This window comes from Misgurnus anguillicaudatus, chromosome 21, assembly GCF_027580225.2.
Source record: "Misgurnus anguillicaudatus chromosome 21, ASM2758022v2, whole genome shotgun sequence".
Taxonomy (NCBI): Eukaryota; Metazoa; Chordata; class Actinopteri; order Cypriniformes; family Cobitidae; genus Misgurnus; species Misgurnus anguillicaudatus.
In genome coordinates, this window is record NC_073357.2 from 32,728,020 (window position 1) to 32,748,541 (window position 20,522).

Sequence of the window (20,522 nt, forward strand, 5' to 3'; positions counted from 1 at the left end):
ATTTATTTGGGTGTACTATCCCTTTAAATGGCATTAACATGAACTATTGCTGTTGACTGGTAAATGGTATAATGGAAGGGCAAGGAAAGGAAGCCAAAAAGCAGATTATTCAAGATTTCTTTAACATCAGAACAGCCTCATAGAGCATCTTCCTATACACAATTTCAGTGTTGTAATTTAACGTTAAGGGGATTGATACAGTGCAACAGCAGTGTTATGATGTGTTACGATGCTTTGTGTTTTAAAGCATTGTTAAATCAGCCATATAGGTTTCTAATTTGAAACAAATTATCAAACACTGCCAAAATATTACATCTATGTACTTTCTTCATTTGATGACAGACAATAAATATTTGTGAATCATTGTAATCCTGTAGAACAAGATGTTGCACAGCATTGTAGTTTATAACCACCCAGAAATCTTCATGTGATGAAACAGAAATCTTGCACATCCGTTCGTTGCATGTATTAGAAGCCAGGTCACATGAACACTGTCCAGGTATCAAACTAGAGACAAGACTCGCAGCCATATAAACCTGTTTTAAAGGATATATTCAACATTTACACACATGTACATCACCTGAAGCACATGGTGTTGCCTGCTAGCTGCCCTGCAGCAATAAAACACAAAGACATGCAGAACTGTCCATTAGATTAAAAACATGTGGTAGACCTACAAGATGGATGAGCTATGCTCACACCATACTGGAAAGACAAAGTCTTCCATCTCTCTGTCCAGCATTCATTTGTTGTTTCTGTCTAAAGCTGTCTTTCCCTCAAAGTTCAAAAAACGGGTGAGCAGGGAAAATGTCCTGCAGATCTTCCTGTATTTACATCAGGGAATAAAATGATGCAACAAAGCAATTAAAAAAAAAATGAATTTAGCACGTCAAAGGGTGCCTTTGAAATAATTTTTTATACTGCATAGCGCAATAGCCTATGGTAATATTTGACCATAGCAACAGCTGTGAATATGACTCAAAATTTCTGGGGAGTATTTCAATAAAATGTTTGTACAAATAGCTTGTTATTTCAACACATACATTTTTTAATAAAGCCCACTGTTTTAATAACTTTTTGCTCTTACACAAGTCTACTCTGTTGAGAATAACAAGAACAACTGAACGAAAGACTTAATGAGAAACTGAATATTGCTGTTTATCGCTCTTACAATCAGGGTCCTAGTTTCTCTGTAATGTGTTTTTCCTTGTGTTTGATACTATATAAATGAACACAGTGTTTAGACAACCACAAAAACATTTCATTACTGTACTGTAATATTTCCAAAAAATACATCATTAATGAAAATGTTCCCTACAGTTAGAAACTATTAAAATGTCCCAAATGAAACATGAAAAGGGGGTTTTAAAAATAAATAACAGATAATCTGTTATTTTATTAATAAGTGCAGTAGCAATCAAACGCCATTATCGTTGTTGGCTTGATTCGCTGGCAGAATAACCTACAGTAATTCAACGTCTGTGTGGTAACATTTACAAATGTAATAGTCCTTGTGATGGTTTGGTCTGTGCAGCCACAGTGCTGCAAATCTGTTCACCTCCTGTGGATTTGTGCATGAGGATCAATTCCGGACTTCCAAATCTTTCTTTGAGAAACACCAGTAAGAAGTTTTTCCAGACTTTCTGTGATCTTGTGTTAATAACGCTATGTGTGTGAAAATGAAAGATATAGCAGTGAAGACCTAGATGTGGAAGGGGTGGCAGGAATGCCGACCAGTGAGATGTGGTCGTTCCTATTTCTTTTTAAAAACATTTTCACAAACAGATTACATCACTGTCTGAAACCTCCTGGCAAACCTCCTTCCCTCTCTTCCTGTGTTCAGTACCTTATCAAAGCTTTAGCAAGAAGAAAACCTGGGAAAACTGATATTCTGGAGTGAGATGCATTATAAATGATATGATAAAAAACGAAACATCTGTTTCTCAGGCTTCTGAACTCTCATTCAGATGTTATTAAAGGTGGGCTGACCTAAAACAACTTCAGACACTTTAAATCCACTTCACCAGCCTCACTTCAACATTTGTGTTAGAGCACTGACATCCTCTTTTCATATATCATACTGGTAAAATGATAACTAAAACAATATTTGACAGACATGTTTGCTCTTTCTTTCCCTAGTAAGCTCATGGCATCATACATGTAACAGGTTAATAATGTGCTGCCTAAGATAACATAACTCACATGCTGTATGTCTATGAATCTTCCATAACTTGAAACAGTAAAGCTGGACGTGTGGAATTCAGTCATACGTGTGTATAACTATATAAAATTTCATGATAAAGCTTATACAGCTTATATTTAATTAAATGTAATTATTTTGAGCAGTTTGTAACTACACATTGTTATAGATTTAATGAACTTCTTTCCTCTATGATTACAGCCAGGTGCTCTTTCCATTTATCTGCACTTTTGCCATGTTTTGGGGTGAGTCTAGCCTCAGACTCTTTTATTAAATTATTAAATTATGTGGCCCATACCTGAGCACCTACATTGAAATTAGGGGTGCATCGATAAATGCAGATATATTCCTTGGCCGCCATTTTAATTTTCGAACTCGACCAGGCTCAAGCAATCACATTCTTATTGTATGCCCACACATAGGTATCTCAGGAGACAGGAAGTAAACCTAACATTAAATTCGGACATGCCTTGATGCCTTCCTGCCTTGGAAAGCTGCCTCAGAAGGCAGCAATTTAGAGTTTTTGGACGCAGCCGATATAAATATATCCTTAAGCTGCGTGTGTATGGTTCTTCGTCTACAGCGCATATTGAGTTTCTGCACGAGAGCGCCCTCTGGCTTTTGGATGTAACGGCATTTCACCGTAATTCATTGAGAAGCATAATGTATTTCAACTTTTGTTTAAACTATTTCCAGAAGTTATAACAGTCTGTAGATTTGGGGTGAAAGGTAAGGATTAGAGTGCTGTGTAAAGTATTGTACATCAAGATCCCCCATCCACAAACAGACGTAGATTCGCACACAGCACCCTGGTAAAACCATCAGAGGCACTTAAATCCCAATGCCTTTCTCCTCCACACACATGCATTAACATATGTATCCTTTCTCTGGAAAGCATATTCAAGAACAAAGAAAACCACAAGTGTCAGCACCGTGCCAACAGTGTAACATGAATGGTCCAAACAAACATATTCCATGTTTTCGACTACTTTCTCCTTTCATCGATGTATTGTATTTCATACATGATTTTCAGAAAATATTTGTTCTTGTATCATGTGGTACTACAAGACTGTGAAACAAATTTCTACAGGACTTCTACAGAGGATGTCCAGCTGTCTGCTACAAAAACCTCAAAGTCCCTAAATGGTTAAAACATCACTGAGAACACCACTGAGGCTCCTGTCCCCTTCATTCAAGACCAAACAAACACCATCTGTATTGTCTGAGACTTCATCCACTCTTTCCATGGAGTCTTTGCCTCTTTTTCTATCCGAGTTAATATACTGAATCATCCAGGATTAATGTGTCAGATTCTAACAGCTGCAAGCCAAGCAGTGAGACTCACAACCACCTAATGTTAGGAAGTGGACAGTAGTGCCAAAATCTCCTTGTATAATGACAATTCATGTGAATAGCATTAATAGTAATAGTAAAAATAATGTTATAATTAATTGCATTGTTATTAGTTACAGTATTTGTATGAGTAACTGTAAATAATAATTTAAGTAATTACTTAAAGGGATAGTTCACTAATTTTTTTTTATTTCTGTTATTATTTACTCACTCTCTCTCTCATGTTGTTACAAACCTGTAAAAATTAATTTGTTTTAATCAACACAAACGAAGATATTTTGAGGAATGTTTGTACCCAAACCGATCAGAAACCCCATTGACTTCCATAGTATTCTTTTTTCCTACTATTGAAGTCAATGGGGTCTCTGATCGGTTTGGGTGGCCATCCCACACTGACTAATCTCTCGAAATACAGAAAGCACACATGTTGTGCTCTAAAAGGTGTGTCCTCTCAACCTGAGATCAAGGATACCAAATTCGATAAAAAAAGTAGTTAATGTGCTGGAACAATGTAAAAAAAATCAGCATTTTTGTCAAATCAACATTTATTTTATGTTACTTTAACTTTAAAAAAATAAGTTAAACAATTTAACTTGATTTTATAAGTTATGTCAACTGATGTTTTAAAAATTTATGTTTTTAACATTGAATTTCTAAAAATTTAACACTGATAATTTAACACCGACAATTTAATACATGACAATTTAACACTGATAATTTAACACTGATAATTTAACACTGAAAATTTAACACTGATAATTTAACACCGACAATTTAACACTGATAATTTAACACCGACAATTTAACACCGACAATTTAACACCGACAATTTAACACCGACAATTTCACACTGAAAATTTAACACTGAAAATTTAACACTGAAAATTTAACACTGAAAATTTAACACCGAAAATTTAGCACTGAAAATTTAACACTGAAAATTTAACACTGACAATTTAACACTGATAATTTAACACTGATAATTTAACACTGACAATTTAACACTGAAAATTTAACACTGAAAATTTAACACTGACAATGTAATACTTATAATTTAATAATTAAGTATTAAATTATTAAATAATTAATAATTTAATACTGATAATCGGGTATCTTGCGCTGCGCGGCTTATTGTTATGGATAAAATTGATAAACATTGAATGACCACGTGGCTCCCTAAATATATACACACAAGCTTGATTAGATGCATTGTGTCTCTATACTTGGAATAAACTTCTTATTATCCTTTTACCATCGTCTGTAGTTTAGTAGACTATACAGTAGCCTAATACAGTGGTTTTCAAACTGGGGGCCGCAAGATGGTGCCAGGGGGGCCCCAGTTTTATGACATTTTATGAAATACATTAATTTATCATGAATTCTGTGGAGTTAAATCTGAAAAAATAAGGCTACTAACGAAAAGCACTACTTTTTGGTATAATTTAATGTTTTTTTTTATTAACATTTTGAGTTTTAGAACAGTTTTTTGTCACAAATTTCCTTTGGGGGGCCGCAAAGTAATGTACCTTACACAAGGGGGGCCGCACGCTGAAAAAGTTTGGGAACCACTGGCCTAATATTGGTATGAAATTGTGAAACATTACCTGATTATCTTCGGAGGTGTACTAGAGTGGGAAATTACGACAGTTGCAAGTATTCTCCAGCGACTCTAGGGGTCGCTGTTTGACAAAAATGCCGAAAATGCATAGAGCGGGTTTAAGGTATATTGTTACAGTAATTTTTACAGTAATCTTACGCTGGGTGGCTTATTGTTATGGATAAAATTGATAAACAAATTAATTTAACATTGAATGACCACGTGGCTCATTCAATGTTAAATGAGCCACGTGGCCATCCCACACTGACTAATCTCTCGAAATACAGAAAGCACACATGTTGTGCTCTAAAAGGTGTGTCCTCTCAACCTGAGATCAAGGATACCAAATTTGATTAAAAAATTAGTTAATGTGCTGGAACAATGTAAAAAAAATTAGCAGCATTTTTTTCAAAATCAACATTTATTTTATGTTACTTTAACTTTAAAAAAATAAGTTAAACAATTTAACTTGATTTTATAAATTATGTCAACAATTTAACACTGTTTTAAAAATTAATGTTTTAACATTGAATTTCTAGAAATTTAACACTGATAATTTAACACTGGAAATTTAACACTGACAACTTAACACTGACAACTTAACACTGGACATTTAACACTGATATTTAACACTGACAATTTAACACTGATATTTTAACACTGATATTTTAACACTGATATTTTAACACTGATAATTTAATACTTATTTATTATTTAATAATTTAATACTTAATTATTAAATTATAATTTAATACTGATAATCGGGTATTTTAATACTGATAAACATAAACAAAAAAGTTAATTGATTTGAATGAAGGTAAATTTGTTACAGTAATTTTTACAGTAATCTTACGCTGCGCGGCTCATTGTTATGGATAAAATTGATAAACAAATTAATTTAACATTGAATGACCACGTGGCTCCCTAAATATATACACACAAGCTTGATTAGATGCATTGTGTCTCTACACTTGGAATAAACTTCTTGTTATCCTATTACCATCATCTGTAGTTTAGTAGAATGCAGTAGCCTAATATTTGTAAGAAATTGTGAACATTACCTGATTATCTTCGGAGGTGTACTAGAGTGGGAAATTACGACAGTTGCAAGTATTCTCCAGCGACTCTAGGGGTCGCTGTTTGACAAAAATGTCGAAAATGCATAGACCGGCTTTAAGGTGTTACAGTAATGAATTTGTTTATCAATTTTATCCATAACAATAAGCCACCCAGCATAAGATTACTGTAATCTTACGCTGGGTGGCTTATTGTTACACTGTCAAAAATAAAGGTACGAAGCTGTCACTGGGGCAGTACCCTTTAAAAAAGGTCCAAATATGTACCATTTAGGTACAAATATGTACCTTTAAAGGTACATTTTGGCAGTTCAAAGTACTAATATGTACTCTTTGGGTACAAAGGTGTACCTTTTTGAAAGGGTACTGTCCCATTGACAACTTTTGTACCTTTATTTCTAAGAGTGTATGGATAAAATTGATAAACAATTTAATTTAACATTGAATGACCACGTGACTCATTCAATGTTAAATGAGCCACGTGGCCATCCCACACTGACTAATCTCTCGAAATACAGAAAGCACACATGTTGTGCTCTAAAAGGTGTATCCTCTCAACCTGAGATCAAGGATACCAAATTCGATTAAAAATTAGTTAATGTGCTGGAACAATGTAAAAAAGCAGAATTTTTGTCAAATCAACATTTATTTTTATGTTACTTTAACTTAAAAAAATAAGTTAAACAATTTAACTTGATTTTATAAGTTATGTCAACAATTTAACACTGATGTTTTAAAAATTATTGTTTTTAACATTGAATTTCTAAAAATTTAACACTGATAATGTAACACTAATAATTTAACACTAATAATTTAACACTGAAAATTCAACACTGACAATTTAACACTGACAATTTAACACTGACAATTTAACACTGACAATTTAACACTGGAAATTTACACTGGAAATATAATACTTAATTATTTAATTATAATTTAATACTGATAATCAGGTATTTTAATACTGATAAACATAAACAAAAAAGTTAATTGATTTGAATTAAGGTAAAATTGTTACAGTAATTTTTACAGTAATCTTACACTGTGCGGCTCATTGTTATGGATAAAATTGATAAACAAATTAATTTATCATTGAATGACCACGTGGCTCCCTAAATATATACACACAAGCTTGATTAGATGCATTGTGTCTCTACACTTGGAATAAACTTCTTATTATCCTATTACCATCATCTGTAGTTTAGTAGACTATGCAGTAGCCTAATATTTGTATGAAATTGTGAAACATTACATGATTATCTTCGGAGGTGTACTAGAGTGGGAAATTACGACTGTTGCAAGTATTCTCCAGCGACTCTAGGGGTCGCTGTTTGACAAAAATGCCGAAAATGCATAGACCGGCTTTAAGGTGTTACAGTAATGAATTTGTTTATCAATGTTATCCATAACAGTAAGCAACCCAGCGTAAGATTACTGTAATCTTACGCTGGGTGGCTTATTGTTATGGATAAAATTGATAAACAAATTAATTTAACATTGAATGACCACGTGGCTCATTCAATGTTAAATGAGCCACGTGGCCATCCCACACTGACTAATCTTTCGAAAAACAGAAAGCACACATGTTGTGCTCTAAAAGGTGTATCCTCTCAACCTGAGATCAAGGATACCAAATTTGATAAAAAAATTAGTTAATGTGCTGGAACAATGTAAAAAAAATCAGCATTTTTGTCAAATCAACATTTATTTTATGTTACTTTAACTTAAAAAAATAAGTTAAACAATTTAACTTGATTTTATAAGTTATGTCAACAATTTAACACTGATGTTTTAAAAATTAATGTTTTTAACATCGAATTTCTAAAAATTTAACACTGATAATTTAACACTGGAGATTTAACACTGACAATTTAACACTGGAAATTTAACACTGACAATTCAACACTGCTATTTTAACACTGCTATTTTAACACTGATATTTTAACACTGGTAATTTAACACTGACAATTTAACACTGACAATTTAACACTGGAAATTTACACTGACAATTTAACACTGGAAATTTAACACTGATAATTCAATACTTATTAATTATTTAATAATTGAATACTTAATTATTAAATTATAATTTAATATTGATAATCGGGTATTTTAATACTGATAAACATAAACAAAAAAGTTAATTGATTTGAATTAAGGTAAATTTGTTACAGTAATTTTTACAGTAATCTTACGCTGCGCTGCTCATTGTTATGGATAAAATTGATAAACAAATTAATTTATCATTGAATGACCACGTGGCTCCCTAAATATATACACACAAGCTTGATTAGATGCATTGTGTCTCTACACTCAATCACAATTTCATTTGAATTTAACATTCTCACACTAAGTAAGAGCTTATGAAACTACTTTAAACACTTAAACATTTAAACAATGCCTCATAACAGTTTAAACATTAAACACCTAAAACATTCAACAAATTAAAGGCATAAAGTCTCACAAAATTTCCAGCACAACCTGCTCACTGGAAATGAATCTTGACATGGATCAGCAACATCTCAGGGTTTCACGAATTCCCATTTTCATGTCACGTGTGTAAATCTCCAAAGCCTTGGTACTCTGTAAGAAGTAAAAAATATCACTGAGCGTTCATGTACCAAATGAAGCCAAATAATAAATAAAACCAGATCAATACAGAATATCCTCGAAGTTTACACTTCTGAACATAAAAAGACGGCTGCTCTTAGCTATATTGCTGTTCAACATTATGAAATGATCCGTTTTGGGCGGTGTCCTTGCACTTATTGAGACTCGTGCCGTTGAGTATCGCCTGCAGCTTTACAACACCAGCTGATAGAGAGCGTCCTTTTAATATCTACCCCTCGTGGGATTCCTGATGCAAGATGACGACGGCAGCATGCGTGGCGCAGATCGATTGACACATGAGATCAATGTATCGCGAGAGTAATAAGCTTTTGAATGGCTCTCGCGGAACTTTGATGTCATGGGTTGATTTATCTGCGCAGTGCTGCATACGGTCGAATACTCGTGAACAATGCGTCCTTTTCGTTACGTCCAGGCCAAATACAGATGCCCCTACACTCGTAATATATTCTTTAATTAAAAAACACGGCAATTTCTCTCTAGAAATGTGCAGGTTGCAAGCAGCCGTTCATGTCTATGTGTGTACGTGTGCGGGCGCGGCGCAGCGACTCTTAATAAAAATAACGCACATAAATCTCGAAAAAGCTAACAGTTTTCACACAATTATGTTATATAAGAAATATAAATATAATATACTCACTGTGAAACTTGTAGTGGCCTTGCCATTTCATCGCTGAATGAAGCGTTAGCTCGGTGCGTTACACTGAGGAGAAAACATATCAGTTTTATAACAAACATCGTATAACTACTAACCTAGTCTCTCAATCAATCAGTACATTCACAATAAAGTTAGAAACTCGTTTCAAAACATTAAAACAATCGGAAAATCTGTCTTGCTTTCAGTTCCTCTGGCTCGGCAATATGCTTTTTGTTTGTATGCTGTAATTATTTAGATTTTCACTCAGTTTAACTTGAAAATTACTTTAAAAATACTTAAAAATGACTTAAATGTAAATATTTAAGTACTTACCATAACTTTATTGTAGAAAATGTCGACCATCAACTCCCGCGTATCCACACTGAAGCCAATTATTTTCAGGTGCATGCCCATGCGCTTTTCTGTCTCAAACTACATTCAGTCAACTCAGATTTTTCATTTGACACGATGAATTGGCTGAGCAGAGTGTTCTGTGAATATATATTTTTGTTTTACCCCAATCCATGGGTTTTAATTACCACAATGCATATTTTTGTTTGGGGAGAATTATTTGAAATGTTTAGTCAATACTTAACTTTCAGTTTCCACAATTTTTTAAAATATACTTTTTTTACAGTGTTTAAGTAATTGCTTAAAGGGATAGTTCACAATTTTTTTTATTTCTGTTATTATTTACTCACTCTCTCTCTCATGTTGTTACAAACCTGTAAAAATTAATTTGTTTTAATGAACACAACGAAGATATTTTGAGGAATGTTTGTACCCAAACCGATCAGAGACCCCATTGACTTCCATAGTAGGAAAAAAGAATTTCGATTAGTTTCGTTACAGACATTCCTCAAAATATCTTCCTTTGTGTTCATTAAAACAAATTAATTTTTACAGGCTTGTCACAACATGAGAGTGAGTAAATGATGACAGAATTTTCGTTTTTGGCTGAACTATCCCTTTAAAGGTGTAGTATAATTTTTAAAAGGATCTCTTGACAGAAATGTTAAAAAATATACAAAACTATATTATCAGGGTTGTATAAAGACCTTTTTATAATGAACAGTTATGTTTTTATTACCTTAGAATGAGACGTTTTTATCTACATACACAGAGGGTCCCCTTACGTGGAAGTCGCCATTTTGTGCCGCCATGTTTCTGTAGAAGCCCTTAACGGACAAACTTTTTTTAGTAAGTTGTCTCCATTGATGACATGTTTTTCCAGTGGCGGCTACCATAGCTTCATGTTGCATTTCAAAAGCGAGGGGTGAGCAGCGGACTGAGCCGCTGGTTGCAATTCGCAACCTCACCACAAGATGCCGCTAAAATTTACACACTGCACCTTTAAAACTGATTTGGTTGTGGATATTTTTAAAACCTGACACAACAACACTGATTTAAAAAGTGAGACAAAAAGGTTTTTGTAAAACCTTGCACAGGAATGTCTTTAAATTCACCAGAAAGTATCTCTCAAACAGAAGATTTATTGATTGTCAGTGCTACTCACACATTGATTCATCCTTATTATTCTCATGAGATTTGATTCAATGCAACTCTAAGAGTCACCACTGGGTGGCAGTTTAAGAAAGATTACAGCAAATCAGATGCTCTTCAGAGTGCCACGGGCATCCCTGTGCACCTGTTAAAATGACAAATTCATTCTTAGATGAGAGCCATCAATCATTCAAAAATGGTTTTCACCCACAGCTCTCTTACAGTAATCTCTAAGAAATACAACAGACACATGTACTGGCAAAATATCACATACCCCTCAGAAACAAATGAGCCCATCAGCAGAGACAGCATAGCGTTAAAATGTAATGGGTTTTTTAAAAAAAAGGTCTGCCTGGGATTTAAAGGTCAAGACAAAAGCTGAGACAAAAAGCACCCATGCATATTAACGCATGAGATCCTGAGACATTTGAATATTACAACTAACTAACAGGCCATAATTTAAAAGCCACGATTAATGTTTCTCCCATAAATAAACACATAATGCTTGGCCATAAAAGGAATATTGATTCCATCCACTATTCAGTTGATCTGCTTTATCGTGTTGATGCCTTTTTGCACAGGTGATGTTTACAAGGAATAATGGGGCTAATTTATAAACGTGAACCTCGGTACACGACTGTGTCGTTGTAAAATCTGAATCCTTGTGTTAAGCAGCAAGACAGAAAGGGACAATCAATGTATAATGGGCAATTTACTTTCCATTTAAACCTCTAAATGTCTCGTTCCCACTTTGTGTAATTACCCAATTAAAGCTTATTCTGCAGATTTGTCTCTCTGGCACACTCTCATTCAATCTCCAGACTATCGTATTGATACTCGTGCTGTGCCTTTCACATTTAAATGTGAATATGTGAATATTAAAAATTATTCAAACTCAGTCTTTTGACTGAATGGTAGACCAATGTCCCATAATGTGCATGTGCTTGCTGTATGTTTTGTTAGGTCTGATTACTATTACCTATGCTGGGAGAACATCAGGGGCCTTATTTATAAAGCGTGCATACGCACAGATTTGATCGTAAAGTGTGCATACGCAAAATCCACGGCAAAGTTCACATTTATTAAAACTTTCTTTGACGTGGAAAAGTGCTTTGCGCCATGCCAGGGTCTGAGCAGACGTACGCACTTTTGCTTGTCCGATGCTACAGATTTTTCGAAATGTAAGCCATTCTTGCTGCTCGAAAAGGATTTGAACATTGACAGATGCCCTTTTACTGAAACTGATATGACACTGCTCAGCTGCACCAAGTTCATTTCAAGATCATTTGCGATTTATAGATTTCACATCTGAAAGTAAGGGGTATGTGTGTTTTCTGTGCGTACGTTCATTTTATGAATCACATAAACATTTTTGAGATATTATCGGGAGATCAAATTTAGGATGGCTTATATGCAGCATTTTATAAATGAGGCCCCAGGAGACCACAGAGTTAACCAACATAACATGACATTTAACGTGACCTAGAGCACACCTACACCTGGTTTTAAAGGGGACATTTCATGAAAATCTATAATTGGCTCGCCAGTGCTTCTATTAACCTAGAAAATGTGAAAAAGATAAATCCAGAAACTTAGTTTTGGTAAACCATTCAATGCAAGCGTGTGAAAAAATAGCTAATTGAAATTTGGCTCCCCTTGTGATGTCAGAAGGGGATAATACCGCCCCTTAATCTGCACCATCCAACCACGGCACTGCCATTTAGTGCAGAGAGAAAGAAAGAGAGGAAATAATTGACAGCACAATTGAGTTTCAATTTCAACAAACCACCATTATGGCGATCAGTGTTTGCATTTCATTAGCTCATGCTCATTTGCATAATAAAGGACACACCCAAAAACGGCAAATTTTTGCTCACACGTAAGTGGCAATTTTAACATGCTATAATAAATTATCTATATGTTATTTTCGGCTAAAACTTCACATATGTACTCTGGAGAAAACAAAGATTTATTTTACATCTTAAAAAAGCCTATAATGAAATAACTAAGATTTGTTTTGGTCGATCAAATCAAAAGTGGACGAGATGTTCACACCTGGTGTTTTAAATATACGATTTTGTATAGTATACTATTAATTATATATTATTATAATACAATAATAGCTAAAAAAAATGAAGGATTTTACCACCTCATTGAACTAATGGGGCCTCAATGTAGGCGCATAATTCGTACAATTGAGGAAGGAAGGAATAAGCCAAACAGATTTTTGTGTTTGGATTTACAAGTAAAAGCAGGCTGCATGTCTTTATGCATGAGATTCATGAATAAAACAGCAGCGGCTCATTTAGCTGAATGCGTCATTATCTTTTCTTTATGACCGTGAGCTTGTGTGGGTAGGAACAGGAGTAAGTGCAGGATAATGTTGAGTATATGTAGGAGGTGATGATTGTGTGTGTGTGTATGTCTATGCTTAAGTAGTGTTATTAGAATGTCTACTTATAACACCTGCTACTCACCGAACAAACCTAGCCTTGGGTAAATATAGTCAAATCCTTTGTCGTATTCCGCACACATGCAGTGCGAAAAATTAATGCTTTTCGCTTATGCGCAAGATCATTACCACCTTCTGTTTGAAATAGAAATACTGATCCAGTATCAATCTTCTTCTAAAAGCAACCTGGCATCCATCCTGTGCAGAATGTAGTGACTTGCAACTAAATGAAGCTTTCTGGCGTGAGCTGATTGCTTTTAAGGTGGGTGGCTGATGCAGGGGCTTTGGGTTTATAATGACAGTGAAGTAAGATGTGAACCCTGTATATGTTAGTAGTGAGGAAAGGATTATGAAAAGAGAGTGGGAGAATGCATTTGTGTTTGTGCCTGAACCAAACGAGGGCCAGCCTGTGTGTTTAAAAACATGGTAAAGTGTCTGACCTTGTGGACCTCAAAGATCTGCACAATCTATCCACAGCAGGCAGACAGATGTGGTTGGCTGATGGCCCTCAGTGATTAACTCCCTCTTACAGGCTAGCAGCTTCCTGAGAGCTGTAAAGACTGGAAGGAAAGTGAGACATATAGACCAAAACAGAGTCTGACGTAGAGATTTTGACAAAACACGAGGAGTGAGTCTAGAGATACAATATAAAGAGGGCATTTTGTTTGTTAAACAGACACTTTTTCAAATGGTAGCTCAGAGACAACAACAGAAATATAATTAAAATACTCATCAAAGACCAGCCTATACTTCCAACATTATAGATATCATCCATCAAAGCAGAGATCAGCAACATCCAAAATGCTACAGTTAATTTCCACCTATTTCCTAACAAATACCGCAGATACATTATAAGTCAGGTAAGAAAAATTATAGCACTTTAAAAAAATACCCATGGTAGAAGAAATCTAGGGCTTTATTCACAAACACTGCTTTAAAATAAGGAGATGTGACAATCCTCCTTTTCAACACACCTGTTGAATTTAAAAACATAACAATAATTAACTAAAAGATAATATAAAATAAAATATTTGTAACACTTTACTGTAAGGATATAACAAGAAATGAACCCAAGTGCAAACGTTGACACAAAAATGAATAATTTATTATACAAAACAGGGGAAAACAAAACCCACGAGGGGGCAAAACAAGACAAGATGAACGCAACACTAAACTAACACTAAACTAAACGAACGCGCACAGTACATCAAACACAAGGACAATAAATAGGGAGAACTAATGAGGGACACAGCTGAAATCAATGACAAGTAAGGGAGCGGGTAAAAAGTGACGAGACCCGGGAAATGCGTGGTCAGAATAATTCAATACTAAAACCCACATAAAACATGGTACTGCCAGGACCCCGAACACAAAGACTAGATCTAATTTAGTCTCGCGTAGCCAGACCTTCAATACTGAAGGTCTGGTGTATTTCGCTGCTTTTTCTGGACAAAGCCCGCCCACGAGCTGTTTGACCGACATTTCAAACAACCAATCACAGTTTGTTTCATCTAGCGTCACGTTTCGGACTCCCCACAATAACGAACCGGCTGGCAACAAGTCAGTTATTGAAATAACCAGCCGCAACCAAATAGTATCTAAATAAACAACATTACTCACCATAGGACAACGTTGTGCACTTAATCAACAGCCACACCAATGAGACGCTCCCATCAAAAGTCTGTTTGAAGCATATCTCTCCACTTTTTAACACAAGCAATACAGGAGAACCAAACTTTTTGACTCCACTAACTGCCTTAAAGAAAACTCTTGGACGCCTTTTAGAGAGTCGATGCCGCGAACTTTGCAGATTTTTGAGAATCCAATGTTTAGCTAATCATGATAACTGCTCATTATTATCCACGTGAACACGACTGATTCTCTTCCTCAATGGAACGTCAGAGGTTTGTTTTCCAGGGACCGAAACTAATCGCGACACTCGCGTCTCCTGGAAATACGTTTTTTTCAACCAATCAAAGACGACTTTAACATTTTCACAGGGTTTCCAGAAAAATGTACGAAAAACATCAGACGTTCAGCCAACAGTTTGTGGGCGTGACGTCTGAGGCTGAGACTAGATCTAATTTAACACATGATTCTGACGGGTCCTGACATTTACATAAAGGGGTGTTCATAAGACTGACATGACACATCCATAATCATGACATGACACGTTTCACGAAAACGAAGGAGATCTTATGCACATCCATGACAACTGTCACCAAGTGTCACCCGTTTAATCATGTCATGTTATGCAACGATGACATTGTTTGAGATGTCTTTGTTATGACAACTTAAAATAAACCAGTACATCATAACTTGATTACCAAGACAACATAACTTCTTACAACATAACATAACAACATTTTGGTAACACTTTATTTTATGGTGTCTTTGTTACACATGCTACATGTAATTATTATAGTAATAACAGTTATTACATGCAACTAACTGTAAACCAAACCCTAATCCTAACCCCAACCCTATAGTAGGTACATGTTGTTAATGATTATTACTTAGTACTTAAATGTATAATTACACTGTAACAGTGATGCCGTAAAATAAAGTGTGACCTAAATCTTAGGCGCACGATATAAACCAAACGCTGCATGGCTTACCCCACCATTGTACTGTTTTAGTTTTATTTTAGGTGAATTTGTCTCCAAATGCAAAAAAAAAATAATTTTATCCATTTTAATTATTATTATTATTATTATTATTGGATGATTGATTTTATTTCTCTAACACATGGAGAAAACAAAAAAAAATATGAACTGAATAATATTCATGACACTGTTATAAAACTATTTAACAGAGTATTAACACTTAATTATATTTTACTGACAATTTTAATTTGAACCACTGTAGTTGAGGTCAAGAAAAATATTTAAGACGCTGTTATAAGACTATTTGACACAGTGTTCGAATTATGTCAAAGCTAATGGGGGGTCCCGTAGCTAAGCCCCACCCCCCTCATTATAGGGTCGCTGTAATTTGACAAAGTAAGATGTGATCCTGGATCAACAATCATCGTTTTAATCAAAGAAACCCCAAATTACCCTTAACTCAAACCCTAAACGTTTTTTAACCCTCAAATTAGTGTGAAACACTGCAAGGCCAGACATTTTAAACAGAATGGGGGTAAAATGGGGTAGACCTCAATGCCTACTCTCAAATTACATAATTTTACTATATTGTATTGGTTAAATGGATTACATTACGTTTTTAAATTATATATCAAATAATTTCGGATCAGCAAAACTGGGGCTAGGAAAATAAAATAAGAAATAAAGTTATACTAATAAAAATGAGCGTATAAAAAAGAACAAAGTTATACAAATAAAGTAAGATCTAACAGTAGTATTTAGGTACATAAATAGAATCAAATGAATAATAACACTGTCTTCTTCTTTGTATAAATTAAATATAATTAATCTTTTTAAAGATACAGATGTGATTTTCCTTTGTTTTATGTTGTTTAATTAATATAAATGACAGAAACATAAGCAGATAAGAACTGCTACTTTCAGACCAACACAAAGACTTCTTTCTGATCTGTTTGCACTCACTTTAAAACATAACTGAATGTTTTTTTAAGAATAGGTGCCAAGACTGTGATATTTCAAGATAATTTTGTGTTTGCATGCTCGCGCGTCTCCATGCGTCCGCTTATGAGTGTGCGTCATTGTCTGTGCGCACACACAGCAGCTCACTTTAACATCTTGCGCTCAAATTGTTTAAAATCGCTTGCATGTTAACATTTGCAAGGTTTAAAAAACACATGCAAAAGTAACTTTCTACAAATAGCTATATATTTCTGAATAATGCGTAATGAGTGTTTAGTATTAAAGAGACTATCATTTATTATCATTTATGCGTGATTTCTTCTGCTTTCCTAATAAAATATTTTGTGTTTCTTTTGACTTGGTGGGCCAGCTGTCAATTTGAGTGTGTAGCCTCGCCACTGGTATGAAATAATAGTTTGAAAATAATAAAAAAACTAACCCTAAAGATAACTAAATATTCTTACCTTCTTTTCTGAGGTGAAAAAATCCACACGCAGACAGACACTCGTTGACTCGTCTGTCAATTCCTCCAGAAAACAGCATGAGGCGCACTTGCGAATTTATTTCAGACAGAAATCATTTGAATGAGTTTATTGTGAAATTGGGAAAAATAACGGACAGGATCGCTTTGTGACACGCAAAATGAGAATTTTAAATTCAGCAGTATTTTAATTTTAATAAAAACCAGGGAACCCCCTAATTTATATTTTTGTGCTTTATGGGGGTCCCTTAAGGCTTATAGCAGTTCCGGGACCCCCCCAGACCCCCCTTAATTCAAACACTGATTTGAGAGAGTATTAACACTTAATGACATTTTATTGACAATTTTAATTTGTACCACTGTAGTTGAGGTCAAGAAATATATTTATGACGCTGTTATATAAGACTACTTGACATAGTATTAATTCAATTCAATTCAATTCAATTTTATTTATATAGCGCTTTTCACAATACTCAATTGTTTCAAAGCAGCTTTACATTAATAGAAGCAGTAAAAGCACAGAAAAATGACAGATAGCACAACATAATACACAATAGCATAAGCTGTCAAATTTGCTGAGGCTATGACTCGACATTATGAACGAGCGTATTACTAATGTAACGTCTAGGAGAAGAAGCTAAATTAAGCCCAAGCAGGCTACCTCCCCGGGGTAAAAAACCCCCTAGGAGAAAAAAACAAAAACCCCGGGTTGTTGAGCCGAGGAAAAAAAAATAAAAAGTCCTAGGAGGGAAAAACCCTTGGGAGATATATATGTATATAAACACATATAAACGGATAAGGAGATTAAGCGGGGATTAAGCGGGGTTTAAGCGGGTTCTGCCGGTGGTCGTTGGTCAGGCATCAGCTGGGCATCACAGTGATGGACGACCAGTAGATCAGAGGTGAGTCGACTTTCACATCTACCGGAACTGGGTCTGTTTGTCCCATTGTCCTCAGGGTCGAGGACAGGACAGGAAGAGAAAAACAAAATCATATTAGCGTAGGGGCCGTTCACATGTAATGCAAGTGTCACACAGTGATGTGGTTTAATCAGCTTAGTTTCAGACAGACTAACTATTGCGGCATAATTATATTATCCACAGTTGAGGATTTTGCAAATTGGGGGCCCACTGCGACGGTATATATGGTAACTAAGGGTCACCTTCTGATTTTTAAGAGAAAGAGAAAATGAAACCTGTCGACCCGTTTGACTAAGGCCTGTAGCCCCACTGTCGTCGTTAATGCAGGTTCAGTGGCAAACGGGTCTATATTGCATGCTATTTACAAGATCATGAGAAAACGCCAACATCGCAACCTGACCATACGTGCCAACCCGTTTGACTAAGGCTGGAGGCCCCACTGTCGTCGTTAATGCAGGTTCAGTGGCAAACGGGTCTGTATGGCATACTATTCACAAGACACAAAAAAGCGCCAAAATCGCAACCCGACCATACGTGCCAACCCGTTTGACTAAGGCTGGAAGCCCCACTGTCGTCGTTAATGCAGGTTCAGTGGCAAACGGGTCTGTATGGCATAGTATTCGCAATATAAAGAAAGCGCCAAAAAGCCCAACCCAACCATACGTGCCAACCCGTTTGACTAAGGCTGGAAGCCCCACTGTCGTCGTTAATGCAGGTTCAGTGGCAAACGGGTCTGTATGGCATAGTATTCGCAATATAAAGAAAGCGCCAAAAGCCCAACCCAACCGTACGTGCCAACCCGTTTGACTAAGGCCGGATGCCCCACTGTCGTCGTTAATGCAGGTTCAGTGGCAAACGGGTTTGTATGGCATACTATTCACAAGAACACGAAAGTTCCAAAATCGCAATCCGACTATACGTTAAGATAAGGTTTTTATTTATTTATTTGGTAGGTCTGTTTTATGACCGCGAGTGCTTTGTTCCGTACAGATAACTATTTCGAGTTAAGTACTTTTACTAGACAAATTATGCGAATGCTTTGTTGAAGAGAAAAGTTTTAAGTCTAGATTTAAAATTATCGACTGTGTCTGATTCTCGGACATCGGTTGGTAAATCATTCCAGAGCTTAGGGGCCAAGTAGGAAAATGACCTTCCACTTTTAGACACTTTTGATAGTCTAGGGATAATCAAGAGACCAGAATTTTGTGACCGTAGTGTGCGTGATGGATTGTATTCTGATAGTAATTCTCTAAGGTATGAGGGTGCTAGGCCATTTAAAGCTTTGTAGGTGAGTAGTGATATTTTAAATTGTATGCGATATTTAACTGGTAGCCAGTGTAAAGATGCCAGAATTGGGCTTATGTGGTCGTACTTTTTAGATCGAGTAAGTACCCTTGCGGAAGCGTTTTGAACTAGCTGAAGCTTATTTACTTGATTTGCATGGCATCCCCCGAGTAGCGAGTTACAATAGTCTATTCTAGAGGTCATAAAAGCATGGATAAGCTTCTCTGCGTCAGATGTAGACAGTATATGGCGTATTTTCGAGATATTTCTAAGGTGGAAGAAAGCTGTACGGGAGACGTTGGCGATATGACTATCGAAGGATAAGTTGCTGTCGAACATCACACCTAAGTTCCTTACCGTGGAAGATGGCACCACAGTGCAGCCATCTATGTGCAACGTGTAATCTGACATATTATGTTTGTAGCGATTCGGTTCAATAATAAGTATCTCTGTCTTATTGGAGTTCAGCTTAAGAAAGTTATGTGCCATCCAGTCACTAACATCGCTAAGGCAGTCTGTTAGCTTAGAAAACGTGTGTGTTTCGCTGGGATGTGAGGAGATGTAAAGCTGGGTATCATCCGCATAGCAGTGAAAACTTATGTTATGTTTCCTGATAATGTCTCCTAGAGGTAACATGTATAACGAGAACAGGATAGGACCTAAAACCGATCCCTGCGGTACACCGTATTTAACCAGGGAGTGATATGACTCTTCCTCGTTCACATAAACAAAGTGATAGCGATTGGTTAGATACGACCTAAACCATGCTAGCGCCTGACCACTGATACCAACATAGTTTTCTAGTCTCTTGAGTAAGATTGTATG

The 20,522-nt window shown here is 35.6% G+C and overlaps 1 long non-coding RNA gene across 1 annotated transcript; it reads right to left on the reverse strand.

Annotated features, from left to right (window-relative positions):
- Positions 1-8,172: 8,172 nt before the first annotated feature.
- Positions 8,173-9,933, reverse strand: LOC141352788 (uncharacterized). Its single transcript, XR_012359923.1, has 3 exons — positions 9,825-9,933; positions 9,495-9,557; positions 8,173-8,809 (listed from the first exon to the last, which is right to left on the reverse strand). It is a non-coding gene; the product is annotated as an uncharacterized lncRNA (long non-coding RNA).
- Positions 9,934-20,522: the final 10,589 nt, after the last annotated feature.